The 12,118-nt window shown below is 37.5% G+C and overlaps 1 pseudogene; it reads right to left on the bottom strand.

The window, feature by feature from the left end:
• LOC102828736 overlaps positions 1-2,789 on the bottom strand; it is a 3,897-nt pseudogene extending 1,108 nt beyond the window's left edge.
• Positions 2,790-12,118: the final 9,329 nt, after the last annotated feature.

Below are 12,118 nucleotides of genomic sequence, written 5' to 3'. Positions count from 1 at the left end.
TATATATATACACAATGTCAGAAAGCAAATGACTTATCTTAGAACAAAAATTAAGTTTGTATCACTTTCCCATATTTGTATCAATAGATTTTGACTTACGGCAAAGCTAGGTCAATACTATAAATGTGTTATAATTTGGAAACTGTTCAGAGAAGTGGTAGTATTTCAGACTTAATAAATAAGCAACTACATTAAAAATTTAATCATCTTTGTGCAATCTTATAAATTTCCCCCAATATATCCATTTTCTCATGTAATAGTAAAGGACTCTGATGCATTATGGGTTAAACTTTGGACTGCTAAAAAGTTGGCTGTTCAAATCCACCAACTGCTCTGCAGAGGTAAAACGAGACTGACTGCTTTGGTAAAGATTTACCTTCTTGGAAACCCTTAGGAGCAGTTCTATTGTTTCATAGGGTCGAGATGAGTCAGAATCAACTCAGCAACACGGGATGGATTTTTTGTAATATTAATTATATCTAAATGAATATAAATTGGTTTCTTTTGGACTGAAAACAATTTATTCAGTGTTATATTCATGTCATAGAGGAGGCACTCACTGATTTTTATATATTTCAAATGCCTTTATTTATAGTACATATTCTAAAATTAATTTTAGTTTATCAAATATTTATTGAATACTTAGTATATGCTTGCTAATATTTATTATTATCATCCACATATGTTAATAAAACGCTTCTTCTCTTGAGGGAGTTTAAATAGTAAATAAAATGATTAATTTTAACTTTTTTAACTGCCCGCTATAATGTGCCAGACTGCAAAGCTGTTTGAACTGCAAGGTTGGTGGTTCAAGCTCACCAGCTGCTTCTCGGAAACCCTATACAGGGTCACTATGGGTTGTAATTGACTCGACAGCACTTAACAACAACAAAAATTATATATTGCATTATTTACAAATGATGTTCAAGTACAATTAACAAGGGTCCTATGTTATTGTCTAACTGTTGCTATGGCAAAAAAACACACACAAACTTATGGTTTAAACAACACAAACTTCTTTTCTTATCATTATTCGTTTATTTTTATAAATCTATAATTTTAAGACAAAACTGACAGGGAAGTATGAAGTTTACATTTAAACAATGTTTTCACAGAAACCTAACTCATGCTTAAAAAGTTTTACTGTGCAGCTGTAGATGCAATTTGGATGATGTCAAGAACTTATGGATCTCCTGATTCAAGACAAAGCATTTTGAGTATCAGTTAATTCTTAGGATTAAAAACACGTGTTTTTTTTTTTTGTTTTTTTTTTAAGTGAACCACTGCCCCAGTGTGAAAGTTTACTTTTCTCCTGAGACTAGGGTTTTAGAAATCTTTCAACTCTCCAATTATTAGTTCAATGAAACTTGTGCTGTTAGTGATTGAACCCTACCACTAATGGCTTAAGAGTTCAAAGTTCAAAACACAGAGAGACTATAAGGGTTTTCCACCCTAAAAGCATGGGTGTTTCATACTCACTCATCACCACTACCCAACTTCATCTCTCCCAAATAGTTCAGTCAGCGGCTAGTATCTATGGCTTACTAGAAAAGAAAGAGTCTTCTTGTCAATTTTAAGAATTAGCACCTCTAAAACAGAATAATCTGTTTGTGTATACTTTCTATATACAAGTATATACTTTCTATAAAACACATTCTTTCCTCAGTCGGTTTCCATTCCAAAATGGAGGCTTTGGTAACTTGTTGACTTAGTCCTTTGTAAGGAACAGCACTAAATTCAGGTAGGGAACAACTTGGCTGAAATCCCAGACATTAAGAACTGCTTTAAAGCAGTCTCTTGCAGCCCTCATTTCGGTTGTCAATGACTTTTTTTTTTTTTTTAAGATAAAATATTTTGGATATAGAACCAAATCAACAGTTGTTGGTTCTTTGTATTGCTTCACCAATTTCCCATTCAGGCCCCAAATTTTAATAAAAATGATCCTGTCCATCTCTTTTTTTTCCCCAGCCACCCCTCTTAAACCCAATTAAACACCCTTAATATCCCAAAACTACACACATGTAGAGTTGTAAAAATGTAGAGTTAACACTATTGGAAAGAAGGCTGTGGGTTAAGGAGATGCCTTTTGCATTTCTCAGTAAAGTGCATAATGGAGTACCTTGAAATATTTATTGGCTTCTTTAAAGCACTTGTGTTGCTGAAGGGCACAGAAACTATACCTGCTCTTCAAAGGATATCTTCTCAAGCCACTTCTATAGTGTCAAAACATGTAGAACTCCTTCCCTTCCCCCCTGAAACCCATAGTCACGTGACAGTGGGTAGTACTCAATAGAGTTAATCTTGTCATCCTCCTCCTAGGAGTAGGAATGCCACGTCAGCCTTTCCTCATAGCTAGATATGATAACCTGTGAGCACTTGAACTTGCCTTACTTGGAAGGCACCAGGTCAGCCTCATCAGATTTTATCCATTTCATCGGGAACATCAGCTCTGCACTGGAGTCTATAGACTACGAACTGGAGTTTGTAGTCTCCCACTCCAAATCCCACGCAAAAAGCCTCATGACTTCTCTGACTCTTCTTCTTTGTTTTACTTTCCTTTTCCCTATCTTCAGAATCAGAGTCAGCTTTGTTTTCTGTGACTGTAGAAATGAATCAATAAGATCAGAACATTCCAGGTTTTCTTCTGGCTCCCATGTTGTCTTCATCTGAGAAACCCTTCCACTTTGCCCTTTACCGCGTTGCAGTGTAGAACTTTTTCCACCACGTATTCCTTTTCCTTCTCTTCTAGCACTTCCTTCACTTTCCTTTTGTTTTGCTTTTTCCTCCATAATGCTCACCAGCTATCTGGTGTAAAGGGTGATGCTGCTCAGAGCAGCGCCCAAGAGCCAGAGTGGAATTGGTGCCTCTCTCGCACTTTGTGTCGGGTGGGCGGGAGAGTGGTGGCCACAAAAGCAACAAGTATAGTGGTCTCGAAGAAACCACTCACTGAAGTCGTATACCGCATGTCTTGGCCAACAGCCCTCCTCTCTGCCGAACTGATTTATTTTCTTACAGCCTGGAATTTACAAGTCCAAAATCAATTTTACTTGGCTAAAATCAAGGCAAGTAAAGCACAGTTCACTCTAGAGGATCTAGGTGAGAATTCATTTTCTTGCCTTCTCCAATTTCTAGAGCGACATTCCTTGGCTTATGCCCCCGTCTTTCATCTTTAAAGCCAGAAGCACAGCACATGTCTTTGTAATTAAATGTTCCTTTTATCTTTCTTATAATAAAGATCCTTGCTATCACATTGGGTCTAAGGAAATAATCCAGGATGATCTCTCCATCTCAAAATCCTTAGTTTGATCACATCTGCAATCACTAGCACTATATGGTAATGTTCACAGGTTGCAGGGTATAGCACTGGAATATTTATGAGGGGCCATTATTACCCAAACACAGATCCCAAATAGTGTTTCAAAAAAATAAGGTGTATTTTTTTCCCTTCATACAACTAAAAAGGCAGAGCAAGAAGAAGAGACTGGTGAGGCAGTTATTACAATGTTATCAGGGAATTACAACCTTTCTAGACCTATAATTCCTAGTGTGTAGTCTCTGTTCAAATGTTAGTAAAATGGTTTTACAGTTCTAGCAACTGCATCTATGTTTGATGCAGTTGGAAGAAAGAAGGGCAGAAGAGCAATAAGGTGTAAATCAATGATCTCCTTTATGGAGAGCATTCCCAGAAAACCTACCCTAAAGTTTCAAATCACTGTTTAATGGTTAGGGTTCTGTGTCAAACTCTACTAGGCCAGGATTACCAGAGGTTTAGCAGTTGGGATGTGTTTATTCCTATGGTGATGAAAACTAATACAGGCATGGTAAACTCTATGATGAGCACTGTGAGAAGCCAATTAATTGAAGGGATGCTTCTTTGGGGGTGTGGCCTGCTCCAAACATAATTGATGCCAAAGGACTTGGTCTCTTTCTTCTGCTGGACACCTGGGACTCTACAATTGTAATCGTTAGAAAATAAACTTTTCTCCTTATATATTTTTGCTGTTGTTAAGTGCCATTGAGCTGGTTCTGACCCATAGTGACCCTCTGTAGTGTTTCCAAGGAGCAGCTTGAACCACCGACTTTGCAGTTCAAATGGTTTTGCAGTCTGCTGCATTAACACACAGCGCCACACCAGGACTATCTGAAGTGCTATGTTGTTGTTATTGTTGTGCCATCGAGTCGGTTCTGACCCATAACGACCCTGTACAGGGTTTCCAAGGCTGTAAATCTTTACAGGAGCAGAAAGCGTCATCTTTCTTCCACAGAACTTCTGACTTTGAGATTAGCAGCCCAATTTGGTAACCACTATGCTACTTGAGAATTCCTGATATTGCCTATTCTTCCCACAGTACTCTTCCAGTGTCCCAGTATTCTGGAATTTTCTGCATCTCACAGAACTCACAGGATGTCAACAAAATGGCTCTAGTGGCTGTGGAAGGTGGCAAGTTCCAAATCTGCAGTTTAGATGTCAATCTAGAGGATTTTCTTTATTCATACAGAATAGGACTATTGACTCACAAGAGTGTGGAATCTGGCAAGACAAGTATTGCATTAGGATTAGGAAAATCTATTGCATATGACCTCTTTAAAGTGTTCAAGAGCAAAGATAACAGTTTGAGGACTAAGATACACCTGAAACAAACCATGAAATGGTATTTTCATTTGTCTCATATGCATGTGACAGTTGGACCATAGAAGAATTGATGCATTTGAATTATGGTGTTGAACAAAAATATTGAAAGTACCATGAACTGCCAGAAGAACAAACAAATCTGTGTTATAAGAAGTATAGCCAAAATGCTCCTCTGAAGTTATGATGGTGAGATTTTCTGTCTCATTCTTTAGACATAGTTTCAGAAGGAATCAGTTCCTGAAGAAGGACATTATGCTTGGTAAAGATCAACAAAAGAGAAAGTCCCCCGACTTTTGGCAGAGTAGCAGCAGTACTGGACTAAAGCATGACAGCTCCTGTGAGGCTGTTATAGGCCTGGGTAGCATTTCTTTTTGTTGTGCATAGGTTCGCTATGAGTTGACAGCAACTCAACAGCACCTACCAAGAACAACATATTTTGGGGACCTCTATGGTGTGCTGTTGTGGTTTAATGAGCTCAACTGCAAAGTTGCTTTGAACTACAATGTTGGCAGTTCAAGCCCACCAGCTACTCCTCAGAAACCCTATGCAGGGTTGCTATAGGTTAGAACTGACTCAACAGCACTTAACAACAACAATTAAGAAAATGCATGTGTTGTCAAGCCAATAAATGTATCATCTCTTAGTAAGGCCATCGTTGTTGCTGTTGTTAAGTGCTGTCAAGTCAGTTCTGTATCATAGCGACCCTGTTTAGGGTTTCCAAGAGGCAGCTAGTGAGCTTGAACCTGTGTCCTTGAGTTTCAAACCAACTTTGCAGTCCAGGGCATTAACACATAGAGCCACACCAGGACTCCAATAAGTCCATTACTTACATAGAAAAATGTAAGTATGATTTTCAGTTTTAATAGATGAAAATATGAAACAGATGTCAGTATTTTTCTAGCTATAAATTTACATAATGTGTGATCTAGTTAATTCAATATTAAAACAAATATAATAATTTTAAAAAACACTGTAGTAGGAATGATTTATCAAATTATACGTTGCCGTAAGATTATCACATATATAGCTTATCCTGATGGCTGCCAAAGTTTCTTCTTTCATGTTCATCTGAAAATGCAGCATCATATATGAACTACATTTTTAAATTTGACAATATCATTTATTCCGTAGGAAATTTTTAACTTTTAACTTCCTTGTTTTTGTTGAATCAATTTTGACTCATAGTGACATCATATTGCCAAGTTGAACTGTACCATCACATTTTCTATGTAGTAATATTTGCTGCAAGTAGCTCCAGTGGCACATTGGGTTAGGCACTGTGTTGCAGGTCAGCTGTTTAAATGCACACCCACTCTGAAGTAGAAAGATGAGTCTGTCTGCTCCTAAAAAGATTTATAGTCTAGGAAACTGGAATCCCTATGGAGCAGTTCTATTCTGACCTATAGGGTTGCTATGAATAAGAATCGACTTGATGACAATTAGTTTGGATTTTTGTCATATTTATTGAAGTAAGTTGTGACAGCTTTCTCCTACAGAGCCTTTAGGTGGGGTCAAAGCCACCCATTGTACCATTGCACTACCTGTGCTTCTCTATGAGTACTAGATGATGATAATGTAAACATTTTCTTCTTTTGACATTATTCATTTGATCATTGACTTTCACTGATTCATAAGTGTTGATGTACCAAGGACATATACAGTGCATTTCAAATGAATTTGTAGTATCTGCACGAATTTTCTTTGAAAATATACCATCTTTAAAAGTAGGAGCTATTATTTGGATGTATCTGGTAGTAGTGCTGCATCAGAAACACATAGCCATTTTAATTATGCCATGCAATATAGTCTGTAAACACTAAAAGTAGAATTAAATTGCTTGATATTAAAATGTTGGAGAAAATGTACATAATGATTATTCATTTTACTTGGACATCTGAAGGATGAACTAATTGTTCTACCAGAATTTCTAGCAGATATTTTAGTCTATCCTACTTAGCTTTGCTACCTAACTAGGTTGCTAAGACCTGAGAAACAAATTCTAGCAAAAATATATGGAGATATATGTTAATTTTTCTAATATATGTTTATGCTATTAAGATAAAAACATTTTAATAAATGATATTATAAAAAGTTGTATGAAAAGTAAGTAAAATTTGGCAGTATTTAAAAGAATGTTAAATTCTACAGCTTTTTAAAAAGATACCCTAAAACTACTTTGCTGTTTCCCTGTCATTAATGTTATTTACCTTTAGTCAGAAATCTAAGCAAACTGTTGTTTTTGTATTTTCATCCTCATACAGCTGCTAACTCTCAAAATTTCATCTACACAGAATTGCTTACCTGTAGCACAAACCACATTGTTTTGCTTTTGGTAATTCAAATATCAGAGATAACTTTGAAGGGTTCAGCTAAATGCCTTGCACTTAATAATGTGACACTACTTTCTCCTGATTCTCTTCCATCTCATTTGCTGCTCTTTTTAAGGTGAGTTTATGACGTCTTTCTCTCTCACACACCTTAAATGTTGACCTTTATCACAGTTATTTTCCTTTCCCTCAAACATGTTTTCATTGGAAGATTTCATTGTCCTTGTCACATTTATGATTTTTGAATTTGCATTCCTAGCCTAAATCTCTCTTGTAAGCTCCAGCTATTTACATTCAAAAGCCTACTGGACTTTTCCACTTAAGTATGCCACAGGTACTGAAAACAAAACATATTCAAGTTGAATCCATCTTTTATCCTTCCCTCATCACGCCTGTAAATATGCCCTTTCTCTATTGTTCCCTCTTCTGTTAAAAACAACATCATCTACTCAGTGACCCATGGGGGGAAACTAAAGGAAAACATGTTTTTCTCTCATTGGTGTCCCTCATTTCCTTAACACAGCATTTCAATCACTATATCCTTTAAAAACTCATTTCAAAATATTGTAATGGTTGTGGTTGTGTGCCATGGAGTCGGTCCCGGCTCATACAGACCCTGCATAGGATTTCCAAGGCTATATAGAACTCTATGGGAGCAGAAAGCCTTATTTTTCTCCTGATGAGAAACTGGTAGATTTGAACTGCTGACTTTGAGATTAGCAGCCCAAGTTGTAACCCACTATGCTACCAGGGTTCCTTAAAATATCTTTATAATCTCTCCAATTTACTCACCCAATTCTACTATGAAGACTTAGACTGAGACTGCAACTATTATTATTCTGTATTAAACAACAGTATTGCAACTGGCCTTAGAATTTCTCTCTTTTTCCAGTACCAAACCAAAATGAGCAATTTTTTTCTGAAAGTGTATACATTACTGTGTTTGCCTACTTTTTAAAAGCCTTGGGGATAAGTCCAGTTTCCTCAAATTGACTACAAAATTCCTTTCTAATGTTTATGCTTTTGCCCCTAGTCACATCTCTTGATTTCTTCTTCCTACTGTAAACTCCAGAATTATCAATTTTTAAAAAAATTTCAAAACATGTCCTGTACTCTCACAATTGTATGAATTCAACCATGTAAGCATTAAATCCTGTGCTTTCTTCCTGAAAACTATTTAACTATAGTGTTTTGTAGACCTTTGTGTCTGAGTTTCAATGTCCTATTCTTTTAAATAACCCTTCCTAACATTCCCATCAGGTAAAAGTAACACAGTAGTTGGGATAACCAAGATACCCTCACTTGCTGAGGAAGCAGTAAGCTTTTTATACAGAAAAATGGGGAAGGGAGTACATTACTGTAATCACAATTACTTACACATAGTTACTAGATTATAACAAGTTGAAATTCTACAAGATTGTTGTTGTTAGGAGCCATATAGTGGGTTTTGACTCATACCTACCTAAAACAGAACAAACAGCTACCTGGTTCTTTGGCATCTTCACAATTGTTGTTACGCTTGAGCCCATTGCTGATGACATTGTGTGAATTCATTCCATAGGGTGTCTTCCTCTTGTTTGCTGATGCTCCATTTTACCATGCAAGATGTCTTTCTCCAGGGACTGCTTCCTCCTGATAACATGTTCCAAGTATGAGAGATGAAATCTCTCCATCCTTGCTTCTAAGGAGTGTTCTGGTTGTATTTTTTCCAACACAGATTTGTTTGTTCTTCTGGCAGTCTGTAGTACTTTTTTTTTTTGCCCCCCAGCAGTTGGTTTACATGTCATGAAAGAACTAACCAAAATTCATTACAGAACCAGGGATGTTCAGATTAACTTCATTTTTTTCTTTTTTAGTTTTTATTGGGAATTATATGATAGTTTACATGCGAGAATATTCGTTTTACATTCATCCTATCTTATTTCATTTCATGCAATGATTACAATCCCCAGCATGCATCATCAAACAACCAAAGAGTACACCCTGCATGCTTGTCCCCCGTCCCCCAGCACACAGCCTCTCTCCCTCCCTGAGTCTAGAGTCCCCAGCTGCTCCATCTTTCCAAATCACCGTCTCTGCCTCAATTCCTGTTGTCACTGCTTTTCTGGATAGGGTCCCCACTTTGCTTTTCTCCCTTGATGGTTCCAAGGACCTCCACTTCTGGACTGCAATGTCCCTGTCCCTGGGCCCAGGACTATCCAGGTCTTGACATACTGCTGGCCAACTATGTCTCAATCCAGGTTAACAGGAGTCTATTGAATGTGGTCGGACTTAGCTCACAACTTCGTTGCTGTTTTTCCCCCACCTCCCCTTGTCAGTAGACCTATGTGGTCACCAGCAAAACCACATGCCTGGTGTGTATTCCCCTATGAGTTTTAGTCTTGAAAAAGGGTTTGCCTTGAGGGGACTTGCCTTGATGGCTCCCCAGGGAACAACTTGCTTATTCTTGTAGTAGTCAATCAGACTATTGTTATTATTTTTTATTTTCCTGCTGGTCTTTCGTTCAAGAAGTATCTTCTGTTCTTCTAGCTGCTCCACACTGGTCAGCTTGTCCTTTCAAGTGGAAATTTCCCACCTCAGATAATTCTGGATGGGGATCAGGATTCCACATACGGTCTTATGCAATGCAAAGGCTCGGCAGGAAGCCTCCTTCACTTGGTAAGTCCTAGCCCCAGTTTAGGTATTCCAATCAGTTATAGACTGAAGACAGACTTACAAGCTTTCTACGGTGATATTTCTGGCTATTCCTTTCTCCCCCCTCTAGTGTCTATTTTACAATAGTAGATAAGGGAAACCAAGATCAAAAGACAGGCAAGCATCTTAACATTATTTCCCCCTTTTAACCCATTCAAACCATGCCTCAATCCTTGTATCCCAGAGCCCTTTTGTTCCAAGTTTGTGCTTACATCGTTATTTACCTCTGTCTTATATAGCCCATGTAAACCTGCCTAACTGTTCTCCCATCTGCCTTGTTTTTCCTTTCCCTTTCCCCTTCAAGTGTAGGACCCCCCAGCACCCAAACTATCTTGTGTCTCTTCCCTACCCTGTGCTCCATCTCCCCTCCCTTCCCTCCCCCAACCCCATACACCCCAGGAAGCCACAAATAATCCCCCCCTTTTAATATGGGTATTTTTCTAAATCTTTTACAGTAATGGTCCTATGCAGTATTTCTACTTTTGTGACTGACTGATTTCACTCAGCATAATGTCCTCCAGGTTCATCCATATTATGCAATAGCTTGCAGCTTCCTTGTTATTCTTCAAGGTAGCATAATATTGTTTTGTGTGTATGTACCAAAGTTTGTTTATCCATTCTTCTATAGATGGGCACTTAGGCTGTCTCCATCTTTTTGCTATTGTAAATATTGCTGCTATAAACATTGGTGTGCATATATTTACTTGTGTTATGGCTCGCATTTCTTATGGGTAAATACCAAGTATAGGAATTGCTGGATCATAAGGTAACTCTTATGTCCAACATTCTGAAGAAGCGGTAGATTGTTTTCCAGCGTGGCTGGACCATTTTGCAATCCAACCAACAATGTAGGAGGGTCCCAGTCTCTCTGAGTCCTTGCCAGCATTTATTGATCTCTACTTTTTTGAGCTATTATTGCTGGTGTGAGATGGTATCTCATCGTGGTTTTGATTTGCATCTCTAGTAGATAGTGACTGTGAAAATTTCTTCATGAGTTTTTGGCTGCCTGGATCTCCTCCTTGGTGAAGTGTCTGTTCATGTCCTGTGCCCATTTTAAAAATTGGGTTATTTATCCTTCTCTTGTAGAGGTGTTGTAGGTTCCTATATATTTTGGAAATGACTCCCTTGTCTGATGTGTCATTGCAAAAGATTTTTTCCCATTCTGTGTGTTCCCTTTTTACTCTTTTAATGAAGTCTTTTGATGCACATAAGTTTTAATTTTTAGTATGTCCCATTCATCTATTTTGTCTACTTCTGTTTGTGCAATTTTCAAAATGTTTGGTAGTCTGTGTACACCTTGTATTAGAGACCTCACATTTGTCCTTATTTTTTCATTGATGGCCTTTATAATTTCTGGGCTTCACATTTAGGTCTTTAATCATGCTGAGTTGGTTTTTGTATAAAGCATGAGGGAAAGATCTTGTTTCAATCTTTTGCATAATGCTTTCCAGTTCTGCCAGCAATATCTGTTGAAGAGACTATCACCTCCCCATTAACATACTTTGGTACTTTGTTGAAAATCAGTTGGCTGTATGTGGAAGGGTTAATTTCTGGATTCTCAATTATGTTCCATTGATCAATATATTTTTCATTGTACCAGTACCAGGGTGTTTTGATCACTGCAACCATGTAGTAAATTTTGAAATCAAGGAATGAGAGGCTTCCCACCTTCTTCTTCTTAAGCAGTGCTTTGCTAATCCTGAGTCTCCTTCCTTTCCATATAAAGTTTGTAACTGCTTTTTCCATCTCTTTGAAGAATTTCATTGGAATCTGGATCGGGATTGCATTATATGTGTAAATTGCTTTGGGCAGTATTGGTTTTTCACAATGTTAAGTCTTCCTATCCAGGAGCATGGTATATTCTTCCATTTTTGTAAGTCTCTTGTTGGTTGTTGTTGTTGTTGTTGTTTTTTGTTTTGTTTTTTTTTGTAGTAGTGTTTTATAGTTTTCTTTGTATAAGTCCTTTGTTTCACTGGTTACATTTATTCATAGATATTTCATCCTTTGGGCAGCTATTGTAAATGGTATTACTTTCCTAATTCCTTTTCAGTGCTATCATTGTTACTATAGAGGAATGCAACTGATTTTTGTATGTTGATCTTATACCCTGCTCTTTGCTGAATATGCCAATGAGGTCTACTAACCTTTTTACTGAATCTTTGGGGTTTTCTATGTATAAGATCATATATTCTGCAAATAGAGAGAGTTTTACTTCCTCTTTGCCCATTTGGATGCCTTTAATTGTCCTATCTTGCCATATAACTCTGGCTAAGGCTGCCAGCACAATATTGAATAGAAGTGGTGACAATGGACATTCATCCTGGTTCCCGTTCGCAGAGGGAAGGCTTTCAGTTTCTTGCCATTGAGAGTAATGTAGGCTGTTGGTTTTGTATATATGCTGTTAATTATGTTGAGGAATTTCCCTTCAATTCCTTCTTTGTTGAGTGTTTTTATCAGGAATGGA

This window comes from Chrysochloris asiatica, unplaced genomic scaffold (assembly GCF_000296735.1).
Source record: "Chrysochloris asiatica unplaced genomic scaffold, ChrAsi1.0 scaffold00019, whole genome shotgun sequence".
In the NCBI taxonomy this organism is placed as follows: domain Eukaryota; kingdom Metazoa; phylum Chordata; class Mammalia; order Afrosoricida; family Chrysochloridae; genus Chrysochloris; species Chrysochloris asiatica.
Note: the sequence above shows the minus strand (reverse complement) of the source record. Positions and strands in the feature narration are given on the sequence as shown.